We start from the raw sequence: 12288 nt of genomic DNA on the forward strand, positions 1-12288 counted from the left end.
TTTCCCTCTGAGACCCTGCTTCTCCCTCTGTTTCTCTCTCTGCCAATGCCTCTGCCTCTCTCTGTGTGTCTCTCACAATTAAATAAATAAAATCTTTAAAAAAAAACAAGTGAAGAGAAATTAATGTGGCTGCAAAACCCAGCATCTAAGTAAGAAAATAAAATGAGTGAATGACTGTAGAGAAGCTAAAAATATGTAATCAACTTTCAACCTAGTAACAAAGGGTAATTTTTTCTTTTAATGTTACTATACTTTGCAACTCTCCAAGAGATTTATATTGTTTTGGTTTTTTACTTTGTGACGGAAGAGGATCTCTAACATCTTGGCTTTTCCCCTTATGATAGCTATATCCGGGATCCAGTATGAGGTTCAATTGGCCAGGATATTTGTTTGAGATCAGGACTAGAGAAATTACCTTATAAATGGATGCAAGTTGCACTGAACCATCTATGAGGTGAACTCAGTTAGAACTCAGCTTCAGACCATCTGATCCCATAATATCCATAGTGGTATTTATGGGTAGCCACAAAGCAGTGAGGGTTTGGAGCCTAAATCCAATAGTGCTCTACCCCCTAATCCCAAATGTGGATATTTCTCTCTTTTGAATGCATAGTAACATAGGCTACATATCATTTTGGGGGAGGGAGATTCATAGCAGGCACAGAGGAGGTTGTAGTAGGTTCCTGGAAATTCTGAGGGCCTGGAAGAGTATCTGGGTCTGGAAATGGATGAGAGGATATGATTCTATAGTGCAGTGGCTCACATTAAGCCTCTGTGTACCAGAGCTGGTATGTTTGGGGTTATGCAGATATAAACTTTAGCGGGACGTCTGTTAAATTTATTTCTGTGAACCTATGATTAATTAGCCTTATCTGGGATCTTCTGTTAGCATTTTCTCTAACAGGGAGTATTAAGCCCACATTATTCCCATTTTGATGACCATGCTTACTTTGTCACACGAACCTGGTGAATCAGGTTTCCAAATTCTCTAAGAGTCAAAACCCTTTAGGTTGCAAATGATAGAACATAACTTGAAAAGGCATAAGCAGAAAAGTGAATTGATGCATGTCATGTACCTATGAAACTAAGAAAAGCTGAAGCTAACTAGAAGCTGTGTCTTGACATTTCTAGGGACCTATCAAGCAATTCTGCTTGTCTATAATTCTTAACTTCATTCTTCTATGGCAGTCACATGATGGGGAACATGGCTACAAATGGTTTTAGAGTCACATTGCAAGGTCATGGGCATATAACAGTATTCCTATCCCAGTACAAGTTGGAAAAATCCCAGGAAAGAGCTCTGAATGGTCCAGCTTGAGTCAAGGGGAAGGTCTGTGGCCAGAGTGGATGGGTCGAACAGATGTGATTGTGGAGGCAGTCTCCATACATAGAACTCACCTTCTTATTCCCTTCATATATCCATTTCTGAATAAGTATCTGCACAACTGCCTAACTTTGAGTCAGAGTAGAGCTTTAGTCTCCATTTGAGACAAGAGAGGCCAGAAGCGATGAAGCCATGACACCTCAAAAAAAGAAGAGAAAGAGAAGAAAGAAGAAAGAAGAAGAAGAAGAAGAAGAAGAAGAAGAAGAAGAAAAAGAAAGAAAGAAAGAAAGAAAGAAAGAAAGAAAGAAAGAAGAAAGAAAAAGAAAGAAGAAAAGTTCCTATACTTTATATAGTCTTGGAAGCAGGAAATGGTGAAAGGAAATAGCTGGGTCTGGCACTAAGGGTCACACTTTGCCACAGTGTTCCTAAAACAAGAAGGCAGTATGAGACTGAAAGCTTACTATGTAAATGGAGCAAGTTAGAGAAGAACCTGATGTGTCAGGCAAAGGCAAACCCTCCTGTTACATAAAGGAAAAGAAAAGAAAATGAGGGGCACTGGGTTGCTCAGTCAGTTAAGCATCTGCCTTCAGCTCAGGTCATGATCCCGAGGTCCTGGGATTAAGCCCCGCATCAGAGAGCCTGCTTCTTCCTCTCCCTCTGCCTGTTTCTCTGCCTACTTGTGCACTCTCTGTCTCTCTCTGTCTAAATAAATAAATAAATAAATAAATAAATAAATAAATAAATAAGAATCTTTTTTAAAAAAGAAAAGAAGGGAAAGCAGGCTGGCAGCAATATTGGATGTATAACTACAGGCATACACAGTAACATCACTTTCTGGTAAGAACAGCCCATTGCCTGTCCTAGTCCAATCAGATTAGCAACTCCTCTGCCATTGGAAAGAATTTAGGAAGGGCAGCTAGACTGAAAACCAGAGACATTTTGTTGTGCAAATGTTTAAAGTGCACATCCGTTCAAATTCACCTTGTCTCAGATCACCTCCATGAATCCCTCTTCCACATTTGGGATTGATGTATAGCTTCCTCTCCTTCCCATAACATTTAAATTTTTAAATTTATTTTTTATTTTATTTTTAAAAAGATTTTATTTATTTATTCATGAGAGACACACAGAGAGAAAATTCTTTTTTAATTTTAATTTTTTGTTTCAGAGTAATTTTGGGTTCACAGCAAAATTGAGCAGAAGGCACATGAATTTCCCATATCCCATCTGCCTCCATAGCTGTAACTTTGCCCTTTATCAAAATTCCCCCACAACAGTGGCACATTTGTTATAATTGATGAATCTCCACAGACACATCATTATCACCCAAAGTCCATATTTTACATTAAGATCCACTCTTGGTGTTGCCTATTCTATAACATGTCTTCATCATAACAGAATCTTACTGAGTAGTTTTGCTGCCCTAAAAAGCCTCCTTCTATCCATGACATGGAATATCTCTTCATTTATTTAGTTCTTCCTTGGTATCTTTTATCAGAATTTTGTAGTTTTCTTTGTATATGTCTCATGTATTGTTAGATTTATACCTAAGTGTTTAATTTTGGGGTGCTAATGTAAATGATATTGTGCTTTTAACTTCAAATTCTACTTGTCCCACTTACTGATATATAAGAACATGAATGACTTTTGTATCTTAAGCCTTGCATCCTTCAGCCTTGCTATAATTGCTTTATTAGTTCCGGAGGGGGGGGGTTGTTTTGTTTTGTTTGTTTGTTTGTTTGTTTTGAGTCTTTGGAATTTTCTACATAGACCATTATGTTATCTGTGAATAAAGACAGTTTTATTTCTTCCTCCCCAATCAGTGTATTTTTTATTTCCTTTCTTTTCTTATTCCATTAGCTAGGATTTCCAGCACGGTGTTGAAAAAGGAATAGTGAAGAAGGACATCCTTGCCTTGTTCTTAAAACATTTTTTTTAATTTTTATTTATTTATGATAGTCACAGAGAGAGAGAGAGGCAGAGACACAGGCAGAGGGAGAAGCAGGCTCCATGCACCGAGAGCCCGATGTGGGATTTGATCCCGGGTGTCCAGGATCGCACCCTGGGCCAAAGGCAGGCGCTAACCTGCTGCGCCACCCAGGGATCCCCCTTGCCTTATTCTTGATCTTAATAGGAAAGCTTTAAATTTCTCACCACAAGTATGAAGTTAGCTGTAGTTTTTTTTCAGATATTCTTCATCAAGTTGAGTAAATTCCCCTCTATTGTTAATTTACGAGAGGTTTTTTTTTTTTTTTATCGTGAATGGGTGTTAGATTTTGTCAAATGCTTTTTCTGCATCTATTGATCATATTTTTTCTATATTAGCTTGTTGATATAATGGATTTCATTCCTTGAGTTTTGAACTTTGAACAAGCTTTACATACACATCTGGATAAATCCCACTTGGTCATGGAATACAATTCTTTTTATAAATTCTTGGAACCAGAAATCACCTATGAACCCACCAGGAATTCTAATTTTTTAAAGATATTTATTCAATTAATGAATATCTCTTAAGAGCCTACTATGAAGGAAACTAATATTTTAACTTACCTGGAAAATTTTTTTTTGCAATATTGAGTGTGAAATATGGGTGACTAATTTTCAGTACTATACTATGGTTGATTATTCCAACAAAATGTGTACAAGTATTCTCCCCCTAAGTATTATTTCAAATTTGAAATATATTATTAACTTCATGCATTCATTTTTTTCATTCTTTGTTTATATTTTTCCTACTTCCTAAAATAATTTGAGGTAATTTTACAAGATATGAACACACAGGACCATGAAAATAATGCCAACTTATGATAAATTCTTCTAAGAATTTATATGTGTCTGGAATCTGTTCCATTCCATTAAACATGATGTGCTTTTATTTTTATTTTTATTTTTATTTTTTTGACAGATCCTGCCGCAGGTTTATTTGTACAAATAGCACAGGAGGACACCAGGCCCATGCAGACAGAAGCCCAGGGGTCATTCCAGTCCTTCCGTCCTCACACTGGCAGGCAGAAGCCTCTACACTGGAGCCTTTGTGGGGGCCTGGGCACCTTTGGGAGACTGCGCTGCAGGAGTAGAAGCAGGAGCCGGACCCGGGGATGCAGCTGTAGCCTGGGCCTTGGTTTGAGCCTTGGCCTTGGCCTTTGGCCAGCAGAGCCTAAGACCTTTGGCAATGCAGGCACGAGCACATTTCCTGAGGTTGGGATGAGCGATGCAGGCAAGTTGATTGAGCTTGCGGCTGCCGCCCTTTGGGATCTTGGGCTTAACCTCCTTGGGCTTGACAAGGGCCTTGATAGCCTCAGCAAACGCAGTCATGGCCTTGGCATTGTTGACCTGCATCTTCTTCAGGCCCTTCTTGTTGTGCTTCTTGGCAAAGCACATGTTCCTCAGGAACTTGGGGTCTACCCCCTTAAGAGATTCGTATCTTTGTGACCAGGGTTTCTTGATGCCATTTCTGTGCCATTTTCGTGACTGGTTATGCGTGGTGTGGTTCTTGGACTTGGCCATGTCTGCACCAAAGCCCTTGGCTCCCCGAGCACCCATGATGTGCTTTTAAAATAAATCCGTGTATTTTGATTCATTGTCATATTGTAACAGAAGACTGTCAAGTATAGTGGGAAAAAACATGGGCTCTGGAGTCAAAATGCTTGAGTGGGAGTTCCAGTATCCTCATACTAGTCCTTTAATTGAGAGCTATCCAACCTCTCAACTGTGAGATTAAGCATCTCAATTTTTTTTTCTGGAATGAGCCCACCTATAACTAAATCCCAAAAGTAAATAAAAATCTCTAAAGTACAGATAACATTAAACCTTTTCTAATCACCTATTAGATATCATTATCATTGTGAAGAATAAGTGAGAAAACATATGTGAAAGTACTTTATGAATGATAAAGAACCAAATGATTTTATCATCATACTGATAAGGTGGGTTTTTTTTAAGATAATAATATTGTTTAAGTTTTTTTTTAAGTTATTTGTAGTAATCTGTACACCCAACATGGGGCTCAAACTCCTAACTCTGGGATCGAGTCACATGCTCTTCTGACTGAGTCAACTAGGCACTCTGATAAGATGGGTTTTAATCTATAGAGTTTGTATCATTTAAATAAATATATACTTCTGACTTTTCATTTTTTTCTAGTGGAATTTTCACGTTCAATTTACCTTGCTACATAAAGAATCTCATGGGAGGTTGAAGTGATGTTCCATTAAGCATATATTACCTTACAAAGAATTCTCTCCAAAATTCTTTCCATTTTCCCAAGGTCCTAAATAAGGACCATAACTTATATGCCCACTTATTATTTCTTCATTTATTTCTCCCAGAGTATTTTCATTATTTCTTTTAAATAAATCTATCTGAGCCAAAGCAATATTTAATTATTATTTTGAAAGATATTAATTTTTAATCTTATTTTCTAGATAGGGCATTAGTGTATAGAACAAATGTGGTTTATTTGTGAGTGAACATAAGCTTTGACAAGGTCCTCTAGGAAACAGAGCTTTAGATAAAGATAAAATGCTGAAAATTTGGGAGGCACAGGCCCAGAGAATTAAGAAAAAAAGGGTAAGTGAAGTAAGGAAAGAGGCAACACATACAATAAGCTACTTCACAATGGGCTACAAAGGGTGTTGCTTAGTACTGAGGATCTTTCCAGAAAGGCAAGGAAGAACTATACAGATGGTTCATATGGGCAGAAAAGAAGAAAGTTACACAGATCTTTTTGGTCTCCCGTTCCCTAGTGGTCAATGTTTACCCCACAGGAAAGTAACTCTCTTGCACTTCTGAGTTGTGTCATCCAACCCAGTGGTGGGAGCCTATTTGAGAGGTAAAATGCATACTGCCAACCAGCTTTATACCCATGTCTGGAAGTGGTGACTAAAGGCAGTAATGCATTGTGTGGAGTGTGGCACAGGCAGTCAGGGCTACCATTTGATTCTAGTAAACTTAGGGAGTTTAGTTAAAAGGTGACACAGGCAGGAAGCAGAGGGCATTATCATCAGAAAGAGACCATCCAGGACACCTAAAAAGGTGTATTAGATTTGATCTGATACAAATGTATAGTTTATATTCTAAATCTATGATGAGATTATTTGTGAATTATTTCTAATTTACTATAATTTTGTTTGAATTCCACAGATAAAAAATATGTCATCTGTAGATATGTTTCCTTTTCCCTGTATTTTCATTTCTTTTTTTCTTTTCTTCTTAAACAGTTACTATCAGCATCTCATGGTATGTTGAGGAGGACTAGAAATATCTTCATCTTATCTTCATCAAGATAAGAAGCTTTTGCACAGCAAAAGAAACAGTCAACAAAACTAAAAGACAACCTACAGAATGGGAGAAGATATTTGCAAATGATGTATCAGATAAAGGACTAGTATCCAAGATCTATAAAGAACTTATTAAACTCAACAGCAAAGAAACAAACAATCCAATCAAGAAATGGGCAAAATACAGGAACAGAAATCTCACAGAGAAAGACATAGACATGGCCAACAAGCTCACGAGAAAATGCTCCGCATCACTGGCCATCAGGGAAATACAAATCAAAACCACAATGAGATACCACCTCACACCAGTGAGAATGGGGAAAATTAACAAGGCAGGAAACCACAAATGTTGGAGAGGATGTGGAGAAAGGGGAACCCTCCTGCACTGTTGGTGGGAATGTGAACTGGTGCAGCCACTCTGGAAAACTGTGTGGACGTTCCTCAAAGAGTTCAAAATAGATCTTCCCTATGACCCAGCAATTGCACTGCTGGAGATTTACCCCAAAGATACAGATGCAGTGAAACGCTGGGACACCTGCACCCCAATGTTTATAGCAGCAATGTCCACAATAGCCAAACTGTGGTAGGAGCCTCGGTGTCCATCGAAAGATGAATGATGGATAAAGAAGATGTGGTCTATGTATACAATGGAATATTACTCAGCCATTAGAAATGACAAATACCCACTATTTGCTTCGACGTGGATGGAGCTGGAGGGTATTATGCTGAGTGAAATAAGTCAATCGGAGAAGGACATATATCGTATGGTCTCATTCATTTGGGGAATATAAAAAATAGTGAAAGGGAATAAAGGGGAAAGGAGAAAAAATGAGTGGGAAATATCAGAAAGGGAGACAGAACATGAAAGACTCCTAACTCTGGGAAACAAACAAGGGGTGGTGGAAAGGGAGGTGGGTGGGGGTGGGGGTGACTGGGTGACACGCACTGAGGGGGGCACTTGATGGGATGAGCACTGGGTGTTATGCTATATGTTGCCAAATTGAGCTCCAATGAAAAAATATATATGTAAAAAATATATGTTAAAAAAAAAAGAATTTGTTCTCATATTCATTCCTGGGGAAAGAACTCTGTTAGGTCTATAATAATTATAAATGTTGATCTTAGTTTTAAATATGCATCATGTAAAGGGGATAAAAAGAAGCTCAATGGCACAAACCTTCTAAATCAGTTTCCTTTTTCTTGGCTTGCTATTGAACTACATTTCCCAGTTTTCTGGCATCTGAATTAAGCCATGTGACTCCCTCTAGCCTATGTAATGTGAGCAGGGCTAGTGTGATTCTCCTCTTGTTCTCTCCCTTGGCTTGTCAGCTGGCTCAATACAAAAGATCCAGCAGAGGAATCTGAGGCCCTGTGGAAGGTGGACCACTGATAGAAGTGGTCCCTTGAACGCCAAAGTGAAACAGCCCTGCCCATCCCCCTTCCCACCACACACACAATATACTACGCCAAGTGTGATGTCAACAAGAAGTAAACCTTTGTCAAGCTGCTGCATTTGGGAGTTGTCATAGTGATTGCAGAACCTCTTTAATAAACTTTCCAAACCCAGTTTTTGAAAAGTTTTCATCAAGAATAAAGGGTAAGGTTTACTGGCTGACTTCTCAGCATACATTGAGGTTTTTATATGATTCTTTTTTAAAAGATTTTTATTTATTTTATCATGGGAGATGCACAGAGAGAGGCAGAGACATAGTTCAGAGGGAGAAGCAGGCTCCCCATGGGTAGGTAGCCTGATGCGGGACCTGATCCTGGGCCCTGGGATCACGACTGGATCTGAGGGTAGATGCTCAACCCCTGAGGCACCTAGGCGCCCCTCAGCTTGGGCTTTGACAACCTTGGATTCAATTTCTGGCTTTGACATGCAACTTTAGGAAAATTGTTTAATCTCTTCAAGCCTCTTTAAAAAAAAATCTGTAAAAATGGGGATAATAATATTCATCTGAGGCAGTTTATAGATAACAACAACTCTTTCACAGTTCCTTATTTTCCTGCCCCTTGAATTGTTTTGGCCTTGTGACTTCTTTTGGTCAATTGAATATGTGTAACAGACCTTATGCAGCTGATGAGCTTTGGCTTTCACAGGCCTTGAGGATTCCACTCTGCATGCTTGCAGACCTAGGATTACCCTGTGAATGAACTCAAGCAAGCCTTTTGGAGTGGCCACGGGGAGGAAAAACACAGCTTCCCAGCCTGGCCTCCAACTGACTGCCAATCCCTAGACATATATTGAGGCTGTCTTAGACCATCGAGCTCCAACTAATCCACAAGCCAACTACAAACTACATGAGTGAGCCCAGGTGAGATTAGCCAGAGAACCCTCCCAGTGGAACACAGCCCAAACTGCTAACCCACAGAATTGTGAGCTAGTTGAAACCACATTGTTTTGGGGGTGGTATGCAAAGCAGTAAAAGTTAACTAATATATCATCTCACAGTATATAAAGTGGTATCTGACACAATAAAAGACAGTTATTACTCTATTATTAGCCCATTCCACATATTCTATGAACCAGTCTAACTTGACTGTTCATTATTACCCAAATTCATCTTGTTCTTTCTTGGCTCTGCACTTTGCTTGTGAATTTTAAATGTTGGAGAGTGTATTTCCCTCTCTCTCATTTATCTAAATTTACTTATGATTCAAGCCTCATCTAAAATGCCTCCTTCTTCATGAAAATGTTCTTAAACTTATAACTAGATGAGAGTTAGTGGAAAGAATGGGACTTAGAAGCCAGACAGCCCTGGATTCAAATTCTGACTCTACACTACTAAATCAAGTGTGTAATCTTGGTTATGTTTTTTTAACTTTGCTGAACCCTATCTTCCACCTTTATAAAATCGGTATATTATAAATGACAACATAAAGCATCCAGCATTATTGGTCTAACCTGTAACATCCATTCAGCAAATGTTAGCTCCCTTCTCCCCTCCTACCTCCAAACCCCTACAGCTCTGTCTGCCATGCCTCATAGTACGTAGCATGTTCTGCATTTATAAGTTTGAGTACTTGTTTTATACTCTATTTACAGAAAAAGGGTTTTATTTATCTTGGAATCCCGTATGGTACCTCATATGGTAATTCGCACATGGTAAACACTCAATAAATATTTATTGCATTGAAAAATTTTAATTGCCAAATTATACAAGCAATGTTAGATGATGAAGAGCTCATTTTCACTGGGTGGCCAGGGCAGGATTCATGAAAACTTGGATTCAAATAAGTATTTAAAAATGGAAAGGATTTGGAGAGATGGAGAAGAGGGAGAGGAAAGAGGGAATCCCAGGAAGATGCGAATAAAAACAGAGTTGGAACATGCATGACTATTCAAGAGACAGTTAAATCTAAGAGTCTAGCTGTAGCAGAAGACTGATGGCAAGACAGGAGTACTTTTCTTTCTCTTTTTTTTTTTTTAAGATTTTTATTTATTTATTCATGAGAGACACAGAGAGAGAGGCAGAGACACAGGCAGAAGGAGAAGAAGGCTCCATGCAGGGAGCCCGACATGGGACTCGATCCCAGGTCTCCAGGATCATGCCCGGGGCTGAAGGCAGGTGCTAAACCACTGAGCCACCCAGGGATCCCTTTTCTTTCTTTTTTTAAGAAATATTTTATTTATTTATTCATGAGACACACACACAGAGAAGCAGACCCCCTCGGGGAGCCTGATGTAGGACTCAATTCCAGGACCCCGGGATCACAACCTGAGCTGAAGGCAGACGCTCAACCACTGAACTACCCAGGTGTCCCAAGATAGGAGTATTTTTCGTGGCATTATAAAAAGTGAAGTTAAGAGCTCAAGAGTCTACCCATGGGATTGACCCTAGGATAGCTGGGAAGTTGGGATGAGTGACAGAAAAACAAGGGATTGCTGACAAAGTAGGCTTATAATATTCAAAGTTGAATGTCATCTACTTGCTCTGGCTGTCTTTCAAGGTTTATTTTTTTCCTAATTATTTTTCCTTTTAACTTTCTCAAACTGATGATCAGATACGTCTGATAGAAATGAGTCTTTAAGTCAGTCTATCTGTCCACATTTTAAGGGTAAAAGTAACTTCTCCTTCACAGTGCACAGCCCTTAAACTCCTACCCCAGGCCTGGCTGAAGCAAGAACTAGCAACTCACACTGAAGCCATCAAATACATAAATTCCTTTCAGGAGTCTGATTGAGGTAAAGCAGGTAGTGAAGCAGGGAAGGAAGAAGGGATTAGTGAAGAGAGTCAGCATGCAGGTTATAGAACTAGGAGCTTAAGATCCAAGGAAGGAGGTGGGCTCAAGGCAGTGGAGAAGGGAGGAGAACAGGAAAGAGAGCTAGGCATGGAGAGGCATAAAAGTGTACCACATGCTATCATATGACTATTGTACATTTATATAAGTAAGGTAGCAAGTACCTATAACCCACAGAAAGTTCAGGCCCCCAAACACATGCAAATATGCTAAAAGCAGCATCTGATACATCATATCTGGACCAGAAAACTTAGTTCTATTCCCTTCTAACTTTTGCTATTTTTTTCTAAAATTTTCTTTCTTCAGAAAGTTAGTATTTGCCCAACTCAATCCAGTTCTCCATTGGACTTGATGTGAGCATTCTAACCATTTTAGGACTAGGATAAATTAGAAGATACTTGATTATGGGAGCCTGGGTGGCTCACTTAAGTGTCCAATTTTTGGTTTCACTCAGGTCATGATCTCAGGGTTGTGAGATGGAGCCTCATGTCGGGCTCTGTGCTCAGCAAGGAGTCTGCTTGAGATTCTCCGTCTCCCTCTGGCTCCCCCCCCCCCCCCGACGACTCCTTCTTTCTCTCTCTCTCTCTAAATCAATAAAAACTTAAAAAAATTAAAAAAAGAGAATACTTGACTAAACTGTTGATGAATGCAAAGATATTTCTCAACATATTTTTTATTATTTCTGCTATTATAAGTCAGTTTTGCCATTAGGAAGATTTTTTCCCCCCTTGGATTTCTGAAAAGTTTGGTATGTATCATAGTTCCCTCAGTAGTAGATTGTGCTGAAAACATACCTTTGATGCTGCATCTCAGTCCCAAGTCACTCCTAGGAAATACAGAAATCTATTTTTAAGACAATATCTGTTGATAACTATGCATGCCACTCAGAAATAAATGAATCTGGGAGGAAATTTGTGAAGGCAGAAGGCTAAGAGTATGAGGGAAACTCATAGGCAGAGAATATGCTTAGGAGGTTTCCTTCTTGGCTGGATAGGACTAAAATGTCTTTAGTGGATACCAGAATAATGGTAATTTCTTAGAAAACATTGTGTTCTGGACAAGAAGGACAAGAAGATAAATATAACTGAACACTGGCCAAAAAGCACCCTAAAATCTCACAAATAAAAATTTATGAAAAAAATGTGGATTCTAAAGACTAGAAACTGTAATCACTGCAACAGCTGGAGGAGAGAGGCTCTCTATGGAATATTAAGTAGACCTGCTCCCTCCAGTATGTCATTAGCCACATCTCTAGGAACAAGGGGATATATCTCCAGACTCATATGCTGCTTTCTGCACCTCAGCCAGAACTGTGGCTATGTAGTGCCTTGACCAACTGGCCTGCCCTGCCAAAATCAAGTTGTCTTGCCCTGATCTGCCTCTCCAGACCTTTCTTGGCATTCAAGACTGAAGTCCAATGTCACAACGCTGCTTGTGCCA

The 12288-nt window shown here is 39.2% G+C and overlaps 1 pseudogene; it reads right to left on the minus strand.

The window, feature by feature from the left end:
- Positions 1–4215: 4215 nt before the first annotated feature.
- LOC140624853 (large ribosomal subunit protein eL29 pseudogene) lies at positions 4216–4861 on the minus strand (annotated as a pseudogene).
- Positions 4862–12288: the final 7427 nt, after the last annotated feature.

Source organism: Canis lupus, chromosome 3 (assembly GCF_048164855.1).
Source record: "Canis lupus baileyi chromosome 3, mCanLup2.hap1, whole genome shotgun sequence".
NCBI lineage: Eukaryota > Metazoa > Chordata > Mammalia > Carnivora > Canidae > Canis > Canis lupus.